Source organism: Salmo salar, chromosome ssa01, assembly GCF_905237065.1.
Source record: "Salmo salar chromosome ssa01, Ssal_v3.1, whole genome shotgun sequence".
Lineage (NCBI taxonomy): Eukaryota > Metazoa > Chordata > Actinopteri > Salmoniformes > Salmonidae > Salmo > Salmo salar.
The window spans coordinates 74,375,172-74,400,061 of record NC_059442.1 but is presented as its reverse complement, the minus strand read 5'-3'; the positions used below and the strand labels follow the sequence as shown (position 1 = coordinate 74,400,061).

At 45.3% G+C, this 24,890-nt stretch overlaps 1 pseudogene; it reads left to right on the top strand.

Annotated features, from left to right (window-relative positions):
- Positions 1–2,363: 2,363 nt before the first annotated feature.
- Positions 2,364–24,890, top strand: part of LOC106605742 (catechol O-methyltransferase domain-containing protein 1-like) — a 51,676-nt pseudogene continuing 29,149 nt past the window's right edge.

Genomic DNA, 24,890 nt, shown 5'->3' with positions numbered 1-24,890 from the left:
GAAACCAAGAGATTTCCTCCTTTTTCCTGGAGAGGATTAGGTTGGCATCTGGATACACACACACACACACACACACACACACACACACACACACACACACACACACACACACACACACACACACACACACACACACACACACACACACACACACACACACACACACACACACAGAGTGCAAGTCAGAGTGAGAGATAAAGAGAGAGGGAGAGGAGAGAGAGAAAGAGAAAGAGAATGAGAAAGAGAAAGAGAAAGAGAGGGAAGGAAAAAGAGAGCAAGAAAGTGGGATAGAAAGAGAGGTATTATAGAGCTGTGTTCTGGTAGTCAATATGAGAGTGATGGTGATGTCTTTGGTAGCCCTCTGTCTTATTTACAGGACGTTTGTTGCTCTTGACATTTATCATGGCTGCGAGGGCCGTGAACTTCATGCAAACGCAACTGAAGCATTCAATACCAAGGGCCCCGAATGGCCCGGGGCCCCCAGCCTCTCTCATCCTGCTGCCTGCCGCCTCGGCATCATCACAAGTCTTTTCACGCTAACATAAATCACTGGATTGGACTGACTGACTGCCACTGGAATATGAGGAGTGTGAGAGAGAGAGAGTACCCTGGGGTTAAGGCCAACCAATCCAGACCTCCTTGTTAATTGTTGGATGCGTTTGAAACAAATATCACTAACCATTATGAAGGCAGCATATGGTCAGGGTAAATGCTCTTTATATTTCAGGGGGACCTAAATAATGTGACCAAAATATGGCCACAGGGTACGCCAACCCTGCTGATGGATACAACTCATTGACAAGGGATGACATTTTCCTCTCACTAAGACACACAGTATGTGAGCAAACAAACCGTAACTAACTATCCCTTGGTCTGGTGCGTTTGGGCATGTGTATGTGTTTGTGTCAAATCAAATCAAATTGTATTCGTCACATACACAGTTTATAACAGGTATAAAAGGTGCAGTGAAATGCTTATGTGCTAGCTCCCTCAATGTTGCAGTACAATAATCAATATCAATAATAGTTTGTGTGTGTGTGTGTGTGTGTGTGTGTGTGTGTGTGTGTGTGTGTGTGTGTGTGTGTGTGTGTGTGTGTGTGTGTGTGTGTGTGTGTGTGTGTGTGTGTGTGTGTGTGTGTGTGTGTGTCTTTGTGTCTGTGTGTGTGTGTGTGTGTCTTTGTGTCTGTGTGTGTATGTGTGTGTCTGAGTCCAGCCAATCTCCAATTATAGTGTTTGCTGTAATTGACACTGCTAGAGTAATGACCTCTGAACATGTGTGTAATCTATCAATGGCAGTAGTATGTCTGGTGATATGGTTGGTTATTCAATTTGGTTTTAATACCAGATGTTTGTAGAGAAAACATTATCACTACTTACCTTTGACTATCTTTTAACACGTTGATGAGCTGATGAAAATATATTTTCCTTGTTGGAACTAATCAGCAACATATCAAATGGAACCCCAAAATAACTGTGCTTACCGAAAGCCAAGTCCCTATAGCTGAGAACAGACAAGATCTTTTCATTGACCGGCACTCAGTTCTATGAAAGATATTTTTTTCTCTTATCCAGCACAATCAGTCAATGCCTCCTAAAATTACTCTTAAGATAAATCTCTCTAGTCTTATAAAGATTTGATTAACAGGTATGTGAGCCAGGTGGTCTTGGTGAAGGGGTAAGGATAGGGTAAATGTCAAGGTTAGGGTTAGTGGTTAAAAACTGTATTCGTGGTTAGATAATGATAAAAAGCCTTGGATTAGAACATACTATAGGGTCAGCCGCCAGGAAAGCTGTAAGAGTCTAGGGATGCAACCAAAATGGGACCCTATTCCATATATAGTGCACTATTTTTGACCAGAGTCCTGGCCCTGGTCAAAAATATTGCACTACATAGGGAATGGCTTGGTTTTTGGGACTCGTAACGGAACATTACGTAATAGTTTCAGGCACAGTAGCACAGGTTTGAGTGTGGGGTGATACATGCATATGCAGCAGCCCAATTATAAATCATCACTCTCTCAGAGAGTCGGTCCTTGACTGGCTGCAATGCGGTAAGCAATCTGGAGGATGAATTAGATAGCTGCTGAAGGATCATCGATTTAGATACTTGATGGTCCTGGTAACACAACGTCGCTTCTTTAGAAACATACAGAATGTACCAGACACAGAATGCCACAGAGGTAGAAACATACAGAATGTACCAGACACAGAATGCCACAGAGGTAGAAACATACAGAATGTACCAGACACAGAATGCCACATAGGTAGAAACATACAGAAAGTACCAGACACAGAATGCCACAGAGGTAGAAACATACAGAAAGTACCAGACACAGAATGCCACAGAGGTAGAAACATACAGAATGTACCAGACACAGAATGCCACAGAGGTAGAAACATACAGAATGTACCAGACACAGAATGCCACAGAGGTAGAAACATACAGAATGTACCAGACACAGAATGCCACAGAGGTAGAAACATACAGAAAGTACCAGACACAGAATGCCACAGAGGTAGAAACATACAGAAAGTACCAGACACAGAATGCCACAGAGGTAGAAACATACAGAATGTACCAGACACAGAATGCCACAGAGGTAGAAACATACAGAATGTACCAGACACAGAATGCCACAGAGGTAGAAACATACCAATAAAATATTTCAACAAAACTAAAATAAAATATATTGAGACATTCTTGGAGGAACATAACAGTTAAATGTGTTTGTTTATCTTTTCTTTTTAACAACTTCTGTCAGCCTTAGAGCATACGTTAGGGTGCTTATAGACAAAAGACAGGTTTATCATTTAACAAAGACAGATTTACAGAAGTAAAGTCATTTAGGTAGTGCTATAATGTTTTCTAGCCACTGTAGTTGCCTTGGGCATGCTGTTAGGGAGGTTGCGATATTTTCTGCTAAACTATTTGTGACAGTTGACTTTAGTGAGAGTTTTGTACAAAATAAAATCGTACAAGATTTGATTACATGAAATCATAATAGGTGTGTGCGTGTGTGTGTGTGTCTGTCTGTGTGAGCGTGTGCGTGCATGGATTCATGCGATGTGTGTGTGCCTGTGCGTGTGTGTCTGTGTGTGCCGTGTACGAGTGTGCTATTTCTTACTCTGCTTGTCGTTGACAACGTCAGCTGCTATCCTCTTCCTCACCTCCCAATCAGAGTCACAGCAGAGGTCAGAGCAAATTAGAGGGATGTGTAAGAAAGCCCAGTCCTCAAGAATTAGACTTCAGGCCTAGAGCACTTCACATGATGAGGCAGTACAGAATGGTATCATTTGACCAGGGTCATTATTTCAAGTGTACAGTATGTGTGCACAACGATTTTGACTTCTCTACTTCCCTTCCTCTGAAGCTATGAAGCGTGGGAACGAAAGGTGGGCACAATGTTGGGTTTGGCCCAGTATTAGATCTCTCTGTCTTCAGTTATTACTATCTCCAATTCTCTCTCTCTCTCTGAGTGGTGTAATTCCAGCACACCCTGAGTGAATTAATTAATTACATAGCTGGCTGGATATCAAAGGTAAATATGATTTAATTATATTCCCTGTGTCTTTGTTAAGAAGCCAACTGTCAGGCAGTGGTAAGTGGGCTGTGGCTCTCTGTGGCGCCCCAGGTGTGTGTGTGTGTGTGTGTGTGTGTGTGTGTGTGTGTGTGTGTGTGTGTGTGTGTGTGTGTGTGTGTGTTTGTGTGTGTGTGTGTGTGTGTGTGTGTGTGTGTGTGTGTGTGTGTGTGTGTGTGTGTGTGTGTGTGTGTGTGTGTGTGTGTGTGTGTGTGTGTGTGTGTTTGTGTGTGCACGCGTGTGTGTGTGTGTGTGTGTGTGTGTGTGTGTGTGTGTGTGTGTGTGTGTGTGTGTGTGTGTGTGTGTGCGTGTGCGTACGTGCGTGCGTGAACCGTGCTCAGTCAAGTGGGAGAAACATGAATTAACAGGTACATGGAGATGGAGAGATCTCCAGGTCTCCCTGGTGAGCCCAGCAGGATGACTGGCATCTCTCTGACAGCTCCACAGTCCCAGTGAACAAGAGCATTGTCCCCGGTAGCTACTGCTGTTAGCTTCAGTTAACATCCTGGGGAAAACAAAGCTATGCTACAGACACAAACACATTCACTCCAGCAAAACTACTAATGTTTTGATCACACACATACAGAAAGTATTTTAACCCCTTCTGGAACACAGGCAGTATATTCTTCCCTTCCCTTAGGCATTCTAACTGTTTCTATTCAACAACATAATTGGAAAAGTATGGTTTAGTATGGCCCTATACTCTGAGTCGATATTGATGTCATTGGAAGGAGTTCCCCTCGACCATGCCCACAAATTGGGGAAAACAAATATTCTGTCCCATTGACCCCCAATGTCTTTTCACGCTAACATAAATCACTGGATTAGCGCCAACTTCATTGTAGATTTATTGGTATACAGAAACAATAAAACATGACAAAAAACTGCTGTGTTGTTCAATATAAATCCCGACCTATAGTCTGGTATAGCCCGCTTGTAACTCCACTCACTACTTGAAGCTGTATGGTCCTTTTGTTTGTGTTGTTGGTCTTGGCTAGCTTAATGTTCCGGGTCGGTAGCTAGCTACCACTTACTCACGTGGCTGCTAGCACTGTCACAAAAAGGGGCATGAGGGAATCCCTACAATATTATGTTTTTCTAAGTAGTAAGAATGCTCGGTAGCAGGCAATGTTGAGAAGTAATCTTTAGACATACTTTTCTTAAATGTAGTTTTGTAATCGACTAAAACAAGCAGACAACAAGAAAATGTATTTTGAAAAAGGTGACGTTTTTGCTGTGAACCATTATGGCAACCTAAGTAACCACAAGTTGTTTTCCCCGTGGGCGGGCTGCAACGTTCTAACTAACACAGACTCATTGTCTTTAGTCAGATTCAGACTCTGCCACTCCTATGTGACACTTGTCCCTCAACCAGTCTGTCTTGTAGGATGTGGAACTTCTATTACAATTTGAATATTGAGCATCCGCCATTAATTTCTTTTTAAACATAGTTCCTAATTTTTTATACCACTGCGCTCTTGAATGACTCTCCATGAAATAGGCAGAATCACTAGCTAAATTATTAAAAACATTGTGACAGTGATTTAATAGTTTGCCATTGTGAGAAAACAAAGCGGTGGCTATCTCCTGCAAACATTATGTACAAGGACATTGGTCTCCAGTGCAGTGACTTCAACTTGGTCAGCTACTTAGCTTACTGTTGTAAACGTTAGCTAGCTAGTTCACTGACATAGCTCGTTAGCTTTACCTTGCTTTGCCGGCACAAAAATCTTGCTTAGCCTGTTTAAATTACACTGATAATGTAGACACAATTAGGAGGGACAGAAATCAGTCCGTTGATCATGTTTCTCTGTGATTACAAAGGTGTATCGTAAGGTCAGCTGAGCACAGCAGCTGACTCGGGAGGTGGCTACTCAATGACTCGTGGCAGGAGAGCTGCCTCATGAAAACTCATAATAATGTTAGAATTAGCACTACTACAGTAGGCTGCTAGCTAGCTAGCTTTGTTTTAAAGCATTCAACATTGTGTGAGCAGCACTAAGCAGATAGGTTGGTTAGCAGCATCGTTTCAAGTGACTGGCTTAGCTTGCAGGCTGCTAATGTTGGATACATTTATGGTAGGTTTAGTGCCTATTGTCAATCTTGAAGCCCACAAATCTTTAGCTAGCTGTAAAACAACAACAACTTCCTCACCAAAATAAATTGCAAAATTATGGACTTGAGTTTTAGCTTTGTGCTGAAGAGAAAGAAAAGTGTTCTGGAGGGGTTTGTCACCAACCAACCACCAAACAAACAGGCTGTTTATAGCACACAGGCCTCAGATAAACCATGTGTCAGCCAAACGAGGTAAACCGAGCCTAATTGGATCCCATTAGCAAATAGAAAAATGGGTGCATTCTGTTTTAACCATGTTGGAATCGAAGAGAGGTGCGCCTTCCCCATTGTCTAGTAAACCTTAATCAAACAGGCAGGGCTCAATAATTATAATGTTCTGTATCCTTCGGAGTGGCGAAAAAAATCAATAGAGTAAGGACAAAGAACCTATAGCCCATCATTTAATTCTCATATCACTGTGATTTAGGGGAAGAGGAGGAAGTTAAAGAACTGTAAATCTTTATCTATGACTTTGAGGGTGCTTTATGGCAGCTCTAACAGCGTCTAGGAGACAGAATGTCCATACCTTCTACAGGACACACGATTTATAGCTTTATTAGCCTTTGTCTTAAAGAGCAGAGAGACATACCAGGGAGGAAGAAGATAACAGGGAGAGGGGAAGAGAGAGAGGAGGGGGAGAGAGAGAAAAACAGGGAGAAGGAGAGAGAAAAACAGGGAGAAGGAGAGAGAAAGACAGAGAGACGGAGGAGGGAGTGAGAGAGAAGGAGAGAGAGCGCGAGAGAGCAAGAGAAAGAGAGAGAGCGAAAGACAGAAAGAGAGAGAGGAGGGATAGAAAGAATGAGATGTCGTCATCACCAGAGACATATCTCTATGACAGGTTTATAGTCCAGGAGTCAGGCTTCTATTGTTTTTTTTTTGTGGGGGGGTTGCCACACACACCCCCACCCACTAAAATCTGGCCTCTTGTGAAAGTTTTGAATTTTACTTTGCGGCCATCACATTTACCTCAGCATTCACAATCTCCTCTCCCCCTATCCCCCTTTCATAGTCAGAGTCCTCTTCTCCCCCCTATTCCCCCCCCCCCCCCCAATCCCCCCCTCCCAGACAGAGTCATGAGTTCTTCTGAACAGGGAAAATGTTTCCTCATATTTTTGGCCCATGCTCTGACAAGCATCTTATTGTTTCTGTTGATAAGGCTACAGTGTTCTACAGTGTTCCTGGCTATTAGAAGGAGGCGTAAGTCACAGAGACGCAGGGCCAGGCTGAATCAATAGATAATGGGAGAGATTTATTTTGAATTCTAAAGGCAGTGTTATTATCTAGGCCGGTTAAAAAGAGCGTGTTTGTCCACAGGGAACACTCGTGGCTGCATGGACAAAAGGTCAAATAGGGGGTGCTTATATTTGTCCTGTTTCACACAAGTGTGTAACCTGTACAAGAGTGTGGTATGAGATGAAAATGTGTTTTTTTTGCATATCCCACTCCCCCTGAGACACCCTCGGAGAGTGGGGTCATGCACAGGGATCAGCCATTTGTGACGGCGACCCTGGAGACTTAAGTGCCTTATTAAAGGGCAGATTGGCAGCTTTTTGACCTAGTCAACCAAGGGATTCAAACTACCTTTTGGTTATTGGCCCACCGCTCTAACTGCTAGGCTACCTGCTGCCCCGGACAGGGTGAGGACCGGGAATAATCACTTACACTTAAGTTCAACCCTCGCTTATAAGGACTACACAACACTGTCATAACAATTACACAACAGATGTTGTGAAATAATATCAACAGCTTATGACAGCTGCTTGACTCTACACTGTGTGTGTCAAGATGTAAAATTACTAGGCACAGACACGAGTCACAAAGTCACAAACTAGAACGAGGACTTTGCAGTAGTTGATACTCAGGGAAAAAACATAGAAAGTATGCTTCTTGTTTTTCGTGACTGCACAATACCACAAAATGATTTGTGACAACATAGCTAGACGGCTTCTTGTTGTTCTCAGTTGACTGAATAAACAATGTTGAGACCAAAAGAACACTGTATGTATCCTGTAACGTTAGTTTGATGAGTTATGGCCAGCAGCTGTTGGGCCAGAGTGTGTGGATGCTGGCCAGAATCTGACTGCGCTCTGGAGTGGACAGGACAGGAAGAACAGAAAACAATAGCATCTTAAGGACGTCTGTGGGTTACTGCCGTGTCTCTCAACCAGGGTTGCCGCCACACACCATACGGAACAGTCAGGCTATGGATCATACTCCACATAACCTGTACTGACTTATACCTGTTTTTTCCAGAGAGCCACAGTATCAATACATTTTAAAGCTACTTTTCCTTTTAGGCCACTGCATTACACAGTATACAAAACGCTTCACTGATACAGTATCACCTAACATAGCTGAGAGACACAGTAGTTGTGACGGAGAGGAGGCTAGTAGGACCAGGAGGTTCTTCATCCCACATAACCTGACCAGAAAAAACTGGGCCCTAGATATTAAGGAAGATGGACTATTTTTGGGCTATTGAGCCACTGCCCTCTGGTTGCAAATCATTTATCTGACGCTTCGGAAGCACCCAAAGCTACTTCCAGTTAACACAAGCATATGAAGAGGCTTAAGCCTAGCTCAGCCCTGGCCATTAGTGAAGAGAAAGAGACAGAGAGAGGAAGGGACGTCTGTGCCCGGTAGCTCCCCCTGCAGTCTTAGAATACATTAATGTTTCTACTCTGAAATAATTACTCACTAGACTAGGTCCTTGTGACACTTGCGATAAATTAAATTCCCCCTTAAGTTTTAAAGGCAAATGCATATTGTAACCATCACTTAGCGTCTGCCCTCTCCGTGTGTACAGATAATTTGTTGTAACAATGCGTTAGCCACAACTTGGTAACTGGACCCTACAGCAGCTGAGCTGACTACAGCCCAGTGAGCAATGTTCCAATAAAAAAAAAATAGACAAAAACAACGCTGGAGATAGATTAGAGTATTAACGGCAGCACATGTGTCCTCACAATTAATACATTCCACTCCATGAAGCAGTAATTTAATTATGAATTATGGATACGTCTGCCATGAATCATCTGTGCACTTTATTAGCTAAATTGGAGGAGGCTAGAATCCAGTCATATCATGGTGATTTAAATGAATACTTTTTTTGTTGTAATTCTGGATAGTGTATGGCGAGGAAGAGTTAGTGACCTAACACAAAGTGATTGTGAGCCCCTAGTTGCTAATGGCGATAAAATAAAAAGTAATCAGGATTTTTTTTTAATTGACAAATTAGGCCGAGGGAGCTTTAGAATTTTTTTCTCTCTAAATGTTTTTTGGCAATGACTTTCTGAGCCGTAAAAACTGTTTTTCAAACAGCTGCGCATCCAAAAGAGGTCATTATGTTGTCGGTAAACATACATAAAATTTAACCAAACACATCAAACACCCGGCCCCAGATAAACACGGATATGGAGATATCATTCTGTCTTCACAAAGCCACATCTGGGAGCCTTTATTTTCTATATCAGGACATATTGTACGAAGCATACCTGCTTACCATAGCTATTAGCTTTCACTACTTGTCCACAATAACAAAGCAAATATTGTGTGCGTCCACACTCTCTGTGTGAAAATACTCAGCATGTTAATATAAATGAAGTGGTACGGTAGTGTTTCTATTCACAAATGTAACCAAAACAAACTGCTGATATTTGAATGTGGTTACAACTCACTCACATTTCCTCACAAAGCTCATTTTAAACAAAGACAAAACATGCATGTTTAAGGCTGAAACAGCAGTCCATGCACATGTGAGGTCGGTCTGTGGGTGTTGTGCCAGACATCTCTGAGGGAGTTTTAATATAGGACTCCCTGTTCTAGATGGGAATTTAGAACAGTACTCCACCATGATCGAGTGTAACCCCTGAACCCATAGGGTAGAAGTGTGTGTGCTGGTGTGTGTATGGGTATGTGTGTGTGCGTGTCTATGTGTGTGTCTATGTGTGTGCGTGTCTATGTGTGTGCATGCATTTCTCTAGAATCTACAGTGATAGATCAATAAACCACACACACGCACACACCTCTCTCTTTCTTTCTCCTTCTTCCCTCTTCTCTCTCTCTGGGAAAAGTGACAATTACAGCCTTATGAGGATCCATGGAGCCTGGCCTTCCCTCATTATCTATATTAAGAGTTCTGGGCTGGGGCTTGTTTAAGGTAGAAACTTAATATGTCCCTTGTGTCTCCTCTCTCTTCAACACACCCTAATGGTCCTGTGCAGCCTGGGCTCAGTGCTAAAGCAGAGACGTAGAGACTAAATGGGGTTATTTGAGTAAGCAATCAGGGCCCTGAAAGGGCAGGAGACAGATTAAGACACATTAGGTGACACCTGGTTAGAGATTGAAGGTACTGTATATCAGAGGTCTTAGCTGCTTCCGTTCCAACATGGTCTCATTATTCAAAATGCAATTGTTGTTATTTGTTACCCAAGCTGACATATTTGTCATATTAGTTATATTTCACACATAGTAACATATTACTTATATAAAGTATCACTATAATGATGTACTAGGGGAAGGATTATCTTATAGGAGGGAATGTACACTGAACAAAAACATAAATGCAACATGCAACAATTTCAAAGATTTTACTGAGTTACAGTTCATATAAGGAAATCAGTCAATTGAAATAAATTCATTTGGCCCTAATCTATGGATTTCACATGACTGGGTATACAGATATGCATCTGTTGGTCATAGGTACCTTTGAAAAAAGGTAAGGGCGTGGATCAGAAAACCAGTCAGTATCTGGTGCGACACATCTTCCGACCCATAGAGTTGATCAGGCTGTTTATTGTCGTCCCACTCTTCTTCATTGGCTTTGCAAAGTTGCTGGATATTGGCGGGTACTGGAACACGCTGTCGTACACGTTGATCCAGAGCATCCCAAACATGCTCAATGGGTGACATGTCCGGTGAGTATGCAGACCATGGAAGAACTGGGAAATGTTCAGCTTCCAGTAATTGTGTACAGATCCTTGCAACATGGAGCTGTGCATTATCATGCTGAAATATGAGGTGATGGTGGCGGATGAATGGCACTACAATGGGCCTCAGGATCTCGTCACGGTATCACTCTGTTTACAACGTTGACATCAGCAAACAGCTCACCCACACGACGCCATATACACAGTCTGCTATCTGCCCAGTACGGATGAAACAGGGATTTATCCATTAAGCGCACACTTCTCCAGCGTGCCAGTGGTCATCGAAGGTGAGCATTTGTCCACAGAAGTCGGTTACGATGCTGAACTGCAGTCAGGTCAAAACCCTGGTGAGGATGACGAGCAGGTAGTTGAGCTTCCCTGAGACGGTTTCTGACATCAATTCTTCAGTTGTGCAAACCCAATGTTTCATCGGCTGTCCGTGTGGCTGGTCTCAGACGAGCCCGCAGGGGAAGAAGCCGGATGTGGAAGTCCGGTGCTGGCTTGGTTACATGTGGTCTGCGGTTGTGAGGTCGGTTGGACGTACTGCCAAGTTCTCTGAAATGATGTTGGAGGCGGCTTATGGTACAGAAATTAACATTCAATTGTCTGGCAACAGCTCTGATGCACATTCCTGCAGAAAGCATGCCAATTGCGTGCTCCCTCAAAACTTGAGACATCTGTGGCATTGTGTTGTGTGACAAAACTACACATCTTAGAGTAGCCTTTTATTGTCCCCAGCACAAGGTGCACCTGTGTAATGATCATGCTGTTTAATCAGCTTCTTGATATGCCACACTTGTCAGGTGGATGGATTATCTTGGCATAGGAGAAATGCTCACTAACAGGGATGAAAACAAATTTGTGAACAACATTTCCGAAAATATTTTTTTTGTGCATGTGGACATTTTATGGTATCTTTTATTTCACTTCACATGTTGTGTTTATATTTTTGTTCCATACGTTGAAAGAAGTGTGGTTAGACCGACGGATGAGACATACAAAGCTCTTCTCTTTCAACTTCTCTTTCAATATATTTACACTGATAATCTAAGTGTGCCATCTGACATTGTTAGTTCAGGTGGGAAATGTTGCTCAGAAGACAGACAGGCTGACGGAACACAGTGACAAATAGAGAAATCTAGAGCACAAGGCAGGTGTGTGTATGTGTTTGTGTTTGTGTGTTTTTTTGCTTGTGTGTGTGTTTGTGTGTGTGTGTGCCCACGCCAGATCTCCCTCTGTGTTTGTGTCTGGTATCTCTATCTAAGTGACACCGTTTCACATTGAGAGGACAAGCCCTGTCCAACACAGCTAACTAGGCTAGCTGTCTTCATATAATGTAGCAGGACAGCACTGAGAGAATAATCAAGCTGTAGATATTCAGATACCACAATTCATTAACATGCAACACAGACGATGTGTAACTAGATGAAATGTCAGGGTTTGGACATGTATGTAAACAAAGAGTTCTAAGTTAGCATAAGTAGATTCTCATAGGATCCATGTTCCCCAGTGAACTGACCAAAACAATGCCTCACAATGACAGGTGCTGGTTTAAAACATTCATTGTTTTTATACTTGAGTTTCTCACTTTCACCTGACAAGAGTTAGAGAGAGGAAGGAGGGGAGAAACAAATAGAGACAAATGAACAGAGTAAGAAAGATCGAGGGAGAGAGAGAAAGAGAAAGCGAGATGGATATCAAGCGTGAGAGAATGGGAAGAGAGACAGACAAGGGGTGTCGAGAGAGAGAGTGAAAGTAAGAGACAGATAGGGAAAAAGAGAGAGAGACACACACACACACACACACACAGAAAGACAGAGAAACACAGAAAGACAGAGAGCTCTGCTGCTGAGGACCAGGAGTGTATTTAGGCAGGAGACGTCTGTCAGACAGCTGCTGTCAGTCTGGTCTTTTTGATGCCATCATCTTGGCACAGGCCTGTCTTTCTCACAGTATGGAAGCAAAGACCTGCACACAGCTCAGACAGACAGGCAGGCAGGAAGGAAGGAGAGGAGGAGAGAGAACGGCATTAACACCTGGCAAAATAAAATAAAAATTCTCTCAATTCAGACATGTCTGAAATCTGGGTCCCTGTGCATTCTAAACAATTCCATCGCACTCAGCCTATTCTTTTTTATAATTGCATGATTCTCTCCTGTAACAAATACAGTATGTTTTACCTTGATACATACATTTCAACTATTGCAAACATTAACATTGGCTGTAGCCTTCTGTACATAATGCATAGTGACAGCATATCTCTTTATTTTATTCTATTTGACTCTATGTCTGCCTTTCATCCTGACCAGAACAGGATTATGGGTTCCCAGTTCCCACACCACACTGCTCTCGGTTAGTCATCAGCAGGATGACTCGGCAGGATGACTGATATAACAGGGTAACGACCGGAAAGTAACAGGAAACAACAGGGAAACGGCAACAGCCAGGTAAGAACGTGGTAATAACCCGTTAATAGTTAGTATGTCACTGCTAAATACTGATATAGTGTGATGAATTTTCCAAGTTGTTATGTAGAAACAATTATTCATTACTGAATAACTATCAATAAGCAGAAGTTATCTAGTAAGAATTTGAGGCCATTTTACCTCTTCTCAGCAACAGCTGGTGGATGGATAATATTGGAAAAGGAGAAATGCTCAAAAACAGGGATGTAAACAAATTGTGCAAACAATTTTTGAGAAATAAGATTTTTGTGCTTATAGAAAAAAAATGGGGATCTTTTATTTCAGGTCAAGAAACATGTGACCAGGACTTTACATGTTGTGTTTATATCTTTTTTCAGTATAGCTAGATGTAGAAGGCTAATGTTAACTAGCTAATGTTTCCCATGAAAGGAAGTTAGGCTAGCGAGTGAGAATTTTAGCCAGGTAGCTTAGGACAACAAAAAATAAAAGCGTTTACTGTATGACAGAGTGATAGATTGTTTCGTCAACATGAAAGAGAGGAGGTATCACGTTCTGACCAGTGAAGGGGTTATTTGTTATTGTAGTTTGGTCAAGACGTGGCAGGGGGTGTTTGTTTTATGTGGTTCGGGGTTTGTTGGGATATGTGTTTATGTAGAGGGGTGTTTGTTTAGAGTGTTCCGGGGTTTTGGTTAATGTTCTGTTCGTATATTTCTATGTTCTAGTCTAGTCTTTCTATTTCTATGTTTAGTTGATGGGGTTGACCTTCAATTGGAAGCAGCTGCTCTTCATTGCTTCTAATTGAAGGTCTTAGGGGTGTTTTTGTCATGGTATTGTGGGAAGTTGTTGTTGCACTGCTGTGTTAGCCTGCAATACTGTTCGTTCATACGTTTTCTTGTTTTGTTTCGTATGTGTTCAAATAAAGTTCAAATGAGCACTCAACCCGCTGCGCCTTGGTCCAGTATATACGGCGATCGTTACAGAACTTCCCACCACCAACGGACCAAGCAGCGGGCCCAGGAGGAGCAAGGATCCTGGGCCAGGGAGAGAAGGGAGTGGAGGACATCTTGGACATGGGAGGAGGTAATGGCAGGGGACAAGACCCTGCCATGGAAACAGGTGGAGACAGCGAGGGAGGAACGTCGAAAGTGGAGCGAAGAGCGGGCCCAACGAAGGAAGCATGAGAGGCACCCCCAAGAAATGTTTTGGGGGGGACACACGGGTAGTTTGGCTGGGCCAAGGGTGAGCCCTAAGCAAACTCCCCGTGCTTATTATGGGGAGTGTATGGAGTGGAGAGCGCCGGAGTATGCGGAAGTGTGCACGATCTCGCCCATGCGCACGCACAGTCCGGTGCGAGCGATCCCAGCCCCTCGCAAGTGCCGTGCTAGAGTGGGCATCCAGCCTGAAAGGAGGATGCCTGCGCAGCGCATCTGACCACCAGTGCGCCTCCTAGGGCCAGGCTACCCTACGCCTGCTCTACGCACGGCAACCATCAGGCCTCTGCACAGCCCAGTTCGCCCTGTGCCAGCACTCCGCTCGTGCAGGGCTGCTATTACCATCCAGCCAGGACGGGTTGTGCAGGAGGTACGCTCCAGACCTCCAGTGCCTACTCATGGCCCGGTGTATCCAGTTCCCACTCCTCGCACTAGCCCTGAGGTGCGTGTCTCCAGTCTGGCGTGTCCAAAGCCAGCCCCACGCACCAGGCCTCCAGTGCATCAGCCCAGTCCTACTCGTCCTGTTCCTACTCCTCACACTATCCTTGGGGTGCGTGTATCCAGTCTGGTACCTCCACTACCAGCCCCATGCACCAGGCTTCCAGTGCGTCAGCCCAGTCCAACTCGTCCTGTTCCTGCACCTCGCACTTGCCTTGGGGTGCGTGTCTCCAGTCTGGTACCTCCACTACCAGCCCCACGCATCAGGCTTTCAGCGCGCAGTCCCCGTCCAGAGCTTCCGGCGACAGTGCCCCGTCCAGAGCTTCTGGCAACAGTGCCCCGTCCAGAGTGTCCGGCGACAGTGCCCCGTCTAGAGATGGCCCACAGTCCGGAACCGAGAGAGATGGCCCACAGTCCGGAACAGAGAGAGATAGCCCACAGTCCGGAACCGAGTGAGTCGGCCTACAGTCCGGAACCGGCGCAGCCAGAGTCGGCCTACAGTCCGGAACCGGCGCAGCCAGAGTCGGCCTACAGTCCGGAACCGGCGCAGCCAGAGTCGGCCTACAGTCCGGAACCGGCGCAGCCAGAGTCGGCCTACAGTCCGGAACCGGCGCAGCCAGAGTCGCCCTACAGTCCGGAACCGGCGCAGCCAGAGTCGCCCTACAGTCCGGAGCTCCCAGAGTCGCCCCCTACAGTCCGGAGCTCCCAGAGTCGCCCTTCTGCCCAAGGTCTACAGCGACGCGCTTCAGCCTGAGGTATTCAGCGGGGGTGGACAGGTTAGGTGGGAGACTAAGACCAGAGCCTGAGCCACCTCCACAGTAGGAGGTTTGGGGAGGGGGGGTGTAGCACGGGAACCGTCGGTGACGGTAGCCACCCTCCCTTCCCTCCCTTTAGTTTGGGGGGTTTATTTCTGTGTTTAATTTTTGTGTGAGGTGCATCCGGGGTCTGCACCTTTGGGGGGGTACTGTCACGTTCTGACCAGTAAAGGGGTTATTTGTTATTGTAGTTTGGTCAGGACGTGGCAGGGGGTGTTTGTTTTATGTGGTTCGGGGTTTGTTGGGATATGTGTTTATGTAGAGGGGTGTTTGTTTAGAGTGTTCCGGGGTTTTGGTTAATGTTCTGTTCGTATATTTCTATGTTCTAGTTTAGTCTTTCTATTTCTATGTTTAGTTGATGGGGTTGACCTTCAATTGGAAGCAGCTGCTCTTCATTGCTTCTAATTGAAGGTCTTATTTAAGAGGGGTGTTTTTGTCATGGTATTTGTGGGAAGTTGTTGTTGCACTGCTGTGTTAGCCTGCAATACTGTTCGTTCATACGTTTTCTTGTTTTGTTTCGTATGTGTTCAAATAAAGTTCAAATGAGCACTCAACCCGCTGCGCCTTGGTCCAGTATATACGACGATCGTTACAGGAGGATGGCATTGGCGTTTCTCTACAAGTAGGGTGAGTCAACGTTTTTCTACTTCCACAAACGTGCACACACACACACACACTCACACACACACACACACACACACACGCACACACAGAAATCAGAACCATGGACAGCCACATCCTATTTAACTTAGGTGGATTGGACTAAATCCTTTTTGGTATCTTTTAGTTGTCACTGTAATAGACTAGGTGATTTGATGATGTTGAAATGTTGAAGTTGAAATGGTGCTGGAATAGTGGAGGCAGCTCTTGTTTTCTTTGCGACTTGCGGTATCTCTCTGTGGTTCTAAATCAGTAGTTGTTTAGTGTTCCAAAAATGACAAACATTAACTTGCTTGACCAGGCTGTAGGTCATGTAACTGTTTGTTACCCTACATGCAATATGCTTTGTGGACTTCACCGGACAGAGGTTGCTCTCCGGATTTGTGGTTGAATGTATTCTGCCACAGCCTTTAAGCCTATATATCACGGTCGCAAGGCATATGAACTAAAAGATTATAAAGCAAACAACGCAAATATCACAACACATAGGTTGTAATATGGCTTTTTTTCTGGCTTCCACAGTGATTTTACCCACACACCGCTATTGCTTTTTTATAACTTTACTTTTATGTACTGTATATCCAACTTAACTACATGCAATTTCTCCCCTGACAGATTAACACAATCACAAGTAATTAAGGTACTATGTTCATTAATGGAATTTCATTTATTGTTAGTGTAGCCTCTCTGGGCCCATGTGTGAATGCGCTGGCTACTGCGCTCTGGCTTCGGTTCTGCGTTGTGTTGCGGTGCATGTACAGTAGATTGACTGGAAACGGGGCACACTGCTGATAATTCTGGTCTTTTATTACTGGATGAGATGAAATAACTGCAGTGAATGAATGCAGTGCAAATCAATGACATTAAATGACGAGTCTCTCTATGCTACACACGCCTCTCCTCAGCAAGCATCAAAGCAGACTCTTACAATACATTTTTTAGACAACAGTAAAAGTATTTAATTAACCTAAGTGCTATTATTCAAACGTAATCAACAGTAATAGTTTCCTCTCACATAGTCTGAAAGAGTAGCGTTTGGAATCTTTAATGAAAGATATTGTAAAACTGCAATACAGAATAAAAAAAAGATATCTATCACAAAATGTTCTGACTCTATCCAGAAGACCAGATCATTGCTCTGTTCTTCCCCTTTGTGCCATGGAGAGGAGAGATGTTCCAAATCATTTCTTTCCATTCCCTCTGCCCTAGCCTGTCTTTCAGGTTAACACACAATGCAGACAGCACAGGTTCCCATATGGGATCTGTATTCAGCCATTTGATAGCCAACATTCCCTCTGTTTCTCTTTCTCTCTCTATCTGGGCTGGATGGGTATTCGACAATAAGTACTGCTGTTAACACTCAGTGTTTGGCCTTGCACCTCCTGCTAAACTATTGAATTCATCACACATTAAACATTCAACATGTACCTGAAAGATCTCTGTGGTTTTCTGTTTATTGACACAACTCCATGCACAGTGTCACAACTTCCGCCGAAGTTGGTGCCTCTCCTTGTTCGGGCGGCGGTCGTCGTCGCCGGCTTTCTAGCTGCCACCGATCCACGTTTCTTTTTCCATTTGTTATGTCTTGATTGTTCACACCTGGTTCCCATTACGTTATTATTATTTCCCTATTTAACCCTCTGGTTCTCATTATGTTTTGTGCGTGATTGTTTCCTGGTTTTTGTGTTAGTCTTTTTTTGTGTTAGGGTTTGTTATCCCTGCGTGGATTTATTGGCTGTTTATTTTTCCGAGTAAAGTACGTTATTTTACTCAGTTCTGTGTCCTGCGCCTGACTCCGTCCTCACCTCTGCACAACTGACACTACACACAGTTTCCATCTTTCTCAGAAGAACAAGATACACATGCACTGTGAAATCAATGACGCTATTTCAACACGGAATATAAAGCATAAAACAATATAATAACCATAACTGGGGCAAATAAATGGGATTCATAATAACCCTAAGGTGGGATTTATGTAAGATAAGATAGTCTTTGTCATAACTGATGGCGTTAGGCGCGTTGAGGCACCACCAAGAAACTAATACGGTCTTATAAACGCACTGCGAGAGTACCTCCATCTCTCCTCCTTGGCTCGCCTAAGTGCCTCAGCAATGTATTGCTTTCATAAGAGCGTTGCAACTTTGCAGCACTCTATTTGGCAGAAATACGTCTCAATCCTTTGGGCAGTGTGATTAAGAATAATGTACAGCTTGTATTACCTTCGAATAAATTCAAATAATGGCATAAGCAGAAAATGGTTAGCGGTAGTAGAATGTTGATGTGGAGGAGAGGCCGCTGTGACAAAGTCAGCGGGTGGAGCGATGGAGGGAGGTATTCATCACAAACACCCACTGTCCCCCCGGCACCATGTCTAATGTATCACCTCTGAATTACTGTAATATCTGTCTGATGGATGTGTGCTGGGCTAGGCTTGGTGTGTGTATGCCCTAGACAGGAGCCTCTGTGGCTGGGTAGCTTTGTGGAGAATTGGCCCCGGGCCTTGGCGGTCCATGCTGTACCTATGCTAGCTCCAATCTGTTCCCCAGGCTACTGTTCCTTCCTCGTTTCTTTATTCCCACCCTTCATAACTCTGACCTCTCCTTTCTTACCTACCTTTATACCTAGATCCTTTCTTACCTTGATAACTCTTCCTCTCCCTACTTTCATACGTCCTTCTTCCTCCTTCAATCATCTCCTCTCCTTCACTCCCTTCACTTACTCCTTCCCTACCTTCATATCCCACTCCCTCCCTCCCTCCTTCCTTTCCTCCTTTACACTCTTAGAAAAAAGGTGCTATTAAGAACCTAAAAGGGTTCTTCGGCTGTCCCCATAGGAGAACCCTTTGAAGAACCCTTTTTAGTTCCAGGTAGAACCCTTTTGTATTCCATGTAGGACCCTTTCCACAGAGGGTTCTACATGGAACCCAAAATAGTTCTACCTGGAACCAAAAAGGGTTCTACATGGAACCAAAAAGGCTTCTCCTATGGTGACAGCCGAAGAACCCTTTTGGAACCTTTTTTTCTAAGTGTATCCTCTCCCTCCCTCCTCCTCCCTCCCTCCCTCCCTCCCTCCCTCCCTCCTCCCTCCCTCCCTCCCTCCCTCCCTCCCTCCCTCCTCCCTCCCTCCCTCCCTCCCTTCCAACCACCCTCCTTCCCTCCCTACCTTCCAACCACCCTCCTTCCCTCCCTACCTTCCAACCACCCTCCTTCCCTACCTTCCAACCGCCCTCCCTCCCTCCTTCCCTACCATCCAACCACCCACCCTCCCTCCCTCCTTCCCTACCTTCCAACCGCCCTCCCTCCCTCCCTCCCTCCCTCCCTCCCTCCTTCCCTACCTTCCAACCGCCCTCCCTCCCTCCCCTCATCCCTCCCTCCCTCCCCTCATCCCTCCCTCTCTCTCCAGCTTGTGTATGTGTAGGAGCTCTGGAAGCTGCGGGCAGTGTTGTGCTCCTGGGAGCCCCCGGGGCCTGCAGGGAGAGGTGCTGATAAGGCAGCCAGCCATTCGTCAGCCCAGATGAAGGCAGTAAAGTTGACTGGAGGAGCCCAGCCATGGCCTCAGGTTGGCAGAAATGCAGCTAGGCTGTCTGAGAAGAGCTGTGACTAACACACACACACTCACACTTTCATACATACACACACACACACACATGCGTGTGCACACACAGGCACGCACACACACACACACACACACAGATACACACACACACGCATACACACACACATGCATACACACACACACACACACACACACACACACACACACACACACACACACACACACACACGCACACCAACATCAAATCCATCAACTTTATTTCTCCCTGACGTGCTCCTATTTTTCTTGTGACTGCACACCACACCACTCGCAAAAAATATGTATTTTTACTGATATTTTTTCTGCGCCAACACAAAAGAAATCACACCTCGCCTCCTCCCTGTCTCATGCCAAAATAATCAATGCTTTCCAGAGAGGGACTTGTGGCCCTGACGTGTGAGCAGAGAAGGCAGAGCGGAGAGGAGAGAAGCAGGGGAGGAAGATGCAGTAGACGTAGCTCCAGGGCTCTCGTTGCTGCAGATAATAAGTGAGGAGCAGTCCTTGGATATGTTTTACAGCTATCAAGACTCATCATATTTGACATGCATTCTGGTGTTTGCACAGTCTCTCTGCCGTGAAATCCTCTCCAGCTATATTCAGGGTGCAGTAAGCAAACACACACATTATAACGCACACTGTAGCGCACAACAGATTGTGAAAAGTGTTTTGAAAAGAGAAACCTCTTTCTCTGGTTCTTTTTCTCTCTCTCCCTGTCTATTTCTTTCTCTCTATTCTCTCTTCTTCCCTCTGCTATCTCTCTCTCTCTCTTCTACTTGCTCTCGCTCTCCTTCTTTCTCTCTCCATCGTGTCCCATCTTTTCTCCACGGCTCTGTTCTGTTCGGTGATGGCGCCGTTAACACCTGTCAGCTGACTGACTTCTTGTTCCTGGCGGCTTATGAAAAAGTCATGGCCGCCTGGCCTCAGAGGCTGCTTTCCCATCAATATGAATTCACTATGGTCTTCATGGAACATTAGCCCAAGCCCTGTTCTCATACAAAGAGCCCCGCCGCTCCCCTCCCGCCCGCTCCGCTCCCTCTGCCTCGCAGATACACCCAGGAAATGAAGAGAGTAAATAGTCCTTTAAAATGTTACATCCGCTCATGTGTGGAGCACTGGAGCTTAAGCGCCTGTGTGAGCATCAACATTTTTATTTGATATGTTTTGTGAAAAGCACACCGCTCTGGTAGGCAGCATCTCCAAGTATTATATGAGGCCTATTAGTTTTAGTGTAAGATAAACAATATAAAATGCCGCACGTCCCCCCCCCCCCCCACCCTTCACCCCCCCTCCAACAATGTTATAATACTGTAGCACATAGTTCATCCTGTAGAGGAACAGTTAGATTCACCTGGTTTGTTTCTATCCTAGTTGCTGCGGCAGAATACACAGCGGTGCAGTTTGCATGACACACAGGGGACAGAGCATGGTATAGACATCCCCCAGACGTCTGTACAATGTTAGCTAAATATTATTTCATCATTTAGGTCAACTTTTGCATGATGGCAATACATCAACTAACACCTGAAACAATGAAGAGTTCAAATAAAAATATTTAAAGCACAACACACCCATCTAGATCTAATATGCTATACAATATTATTGTTATCATTAGCAGATCCGTCGTCATCCCTTGGCTCAGAGCTCTAAAGTTAGGAGCACCACATAAAATGTAGGAGCACCAGAAAAATACATTTTATAGCCTACATTGGGCCTATATGAATCTTACTTTCTTTTGAAGCAAATCTCCAGAAGAAGATATCCCTTTTCCTTTCTTTCTCTGCCACCAAATGTTTGCATACAGTATACTGTTAAAATTACCAGGTTGTTAGTAGGGCTGCACGATATTGGAAAAAGGTCTAATTGCAATATTTCAACAAAATATTAAAATAAAATTGTATTGGTCACATACACATGGTTAGCAGATGTTATTGCGAGTGTAGCAAAATGCTTATGCTTCTAGATCCGACAGTGCAGCAGTATCTAACAGGTAATATCTAACAATTTCACAACAAAACATAATACACACAATCTAGTAAAGGAATGGGATAAGAATATATAAGTATAAAATATATGGATGAGCAGTGACAGAGCGGCTAAGATGCAATAGATAGTAAAGAATAGATGGTGAAGGATACAGTATATACATTACATTACATTTACATTAAATTTAAGTCATTTAGCAGACGCTCTTATCCAGAGCGACTTACAAAATGGTGCATTCACCTTATGATATCCAGTGGAACAACCACTTTACAATAGTGCATCTAAATCTTTTAAGGGGGGGGTAGAAGGATTACTTTATCCTATCCTAGGTATTCCTTAAAGAGGTGGGGTTTCAGGTGTCTCCGGAAGGTGGTGATTGACTCCGCTGTCCTGGCGTCGTGAGGGAGCTTGTTCCACCATTGGGGTGCCAGAGCAGCGAACAGTTTTGACTGGGCTGAGCGGGAACTGTGCTTCCTCAGAGGTAGGGGGGCCAGCAGGCCAGTGGTGGATGAACGCAGTGCCCTTGTTTGGGTGTAGGGCCTGATCAGAGCCTGAAGGTATGGAGGTGCCGTTCCCTTCACAGCTCCGTAGGCAATCACCATGGTCTTGTAGCGGATGCGAACTTCAACTGGAAGCCAGTGGAGAGAGCGGAGGAGCGGGGTGACGTGAGAGAACTTGGGAAGGTTGAACACCAGACGGGCTGCGGCGTTCTGGATGAGTTGTAGGGGTTTAATGGCACAGGCAGGGAGCCCAGCCAACAGCGAGTTGCAGTAATCCAGACGGGAGATGACAAGTGCCTGGATTAGGACCTGCGCCGCTTCCTGTGTGAGGCAGGGTCGTACTCTGCGAATGTTGTAGAGCATGAACCTACAGGATCGGGTCACCGCCTTGATGTTAGTGGAGAACGACAGGGTGTTGTCCAGGATCACGCCAAGGTTCTTAGCACTCTGGGAGGAGGACACAAGGGAGTTGTCAACCGTGATGGCGAGATCATGGAAGGGGCAGTCCTTCCCCGGGAGGAAGAGCAGCTCCGTCTTGCCGAGGTTCAGCTTGAGCTGGTGATCCGTCATCCACACTGATATGTCTGACAGACATGCAGAGATGCGATTCGCCGCCTGGTTATCAGAAGGGGGAAAGGAGAAGATTAATTGTGTGTCGTCTGCATAGCAATGATAGGAGAGAGCATGTGAGGATATGACAGAGCCAAGTGACTTGGTGTATAGCGAGAATAGGAGAGGGCCTAGAACAGAGCCCTGGGGGACACCAGTGGTGAGAGCGCATGGTGCGGAGACAGATTCTCGCCACGCCACCTGGTAGGAGCGACCTGTCAGGTAGGACGCAATCCAAGCGTGGGCCGCGCCGGAGATGCCCAACTCTGAGAGGGTGGAGAGGAGGATCTGATGGTTCACAGTATCAAAGGCAGCAGATAGGTCTAGAAGGATGAGAGCAGAGGAGAGAGAGTTAGCTTTAGCAGTGCGGAGAGCCTCCGTGACACAGAGAAGAGCAGTCTCAGTTGAATGCCCAGTCTTGAAACCTGACTGATTAGGATCAAGAAGGTCATTCTGAGAGAGATAGCAGGAGAGCTGGCCAAGGACGGCACGTTCAAGAGTTTTGGAGAGAAAAGAAAGAAGGGATACTGGTCTGTAGTTGTTGACATCGGAGGGATCGAGTGTAGGTTTTTTCAGAAGGGGTGCAACTCTCGCTCTCTTGAAGACGGAAGGGACGTAGCCAGCGGTCAAGGATGAGTTGATGAGCGAGGTGAGGAAGGGGAGAAGGTCTCCGGAAATGGTCTGGAGAAGAGAGGAGGGGATAGGGTCAAGTGGGCAGGTTGTTGGGCGGCCGGCCGTCACAAGACGCGAGATTTCATCTGGAGAGAGAGGGGAGAAAGAGGTCAAAGCACAGGGTAGGGCAGTGTGAGCAGGACCAGCGGTGTCGTTTGACTTAGCAAACGAGGATCGGATATCGTCAACCTTCTTTTCAAAATGGTTGACGAAGTCATCCGCAGAGAGGGAGATATACATGTGAGATGAGTAATGCGAGATATGTAAACATCCTAAAAGTGGCATTATTAACATGAGTAATGTTCTATTTATTAAAGTGGCCAAATATATCAAGTCTGTAGGTAGGCAGCCACCTCTCTGTGTTAGTGGTGACTGTTTAACAGTCTGATGGCCTTGAGATAGAAGCTGTTTTTCAATCTCTGTCCAAGCTTTGATGCACCTGTACTGACCTCGCCTTCTGGATGGAAGCAGGGTGAACAGGCAGTGGCTCGGGTGGTTATTGTCCTTCTTGATCTTTTTTGCCTTCCTGTGACATCGGGTGTTGTAGGTGTCCTGGAGGGCAGGTAGTTTGCCCCCGGTGATGCGTTGTGCAGACCGCACCACCCTTTGGAGAGCCTTGCTGTTGTGGGCAGTGCAGTTGCCGTACCAGGCGGTGATACAGCCTGACAGGATGCTCTCAATTGTGCACCTGTAAAAGTTAGTGAGGGTTTTCGGTGACAAGCCACATTTTTCAGCCGCCTGAGGTTGAAGAGGAGCTGTTGCACCTTCTTCACCACACTGTCGGTGTGCGTGGACCATTTCAGTTTGTCGGTGTACATCAAGGAACTTAAAACTTTACACCTTCTCCACTGCTGTCCCGTAGATGTGGATAGGGGGTGCTCCCTTTGCTGTTTCCTGAAGTCCACGATCATCTCCTTTGTTTTGTTGATGTTGAGTGAGAGGTTGTTTTCCTGACACCACACTGCGAGTGCCCTCACCTCCTCCCTGTAGGCTGTCTCGTTGTTGTTGGTAATCAAGACTACCACTGTTGTGTCGTCTGCAAACTTGATGATTTAGTTGGAGACGTGCATGGCCACACAGTCGTGGGTGAACAGGGAGTACAGGAGGGGGCTGAGAACGCAACCTTGTGAGGCCCCAGTGTTGAGGATCAGCGGAGTGGAGATATTGTTTCCTACCTTCACCACCTAGGGGCGGATCGTCAGGAAGTCCAGGACCCAGTTGCACAGGGCGGGGTCAAGACCCAGGCTCTCAAGCTTAATGATGAGTTTGGAGGGTACTATGGTATTTAATGCTGAGCTGTAGTCAATGAACAGCATTCTTACATAGGTATCCCTCTTGTCCAGATGGGATAGGGCAGT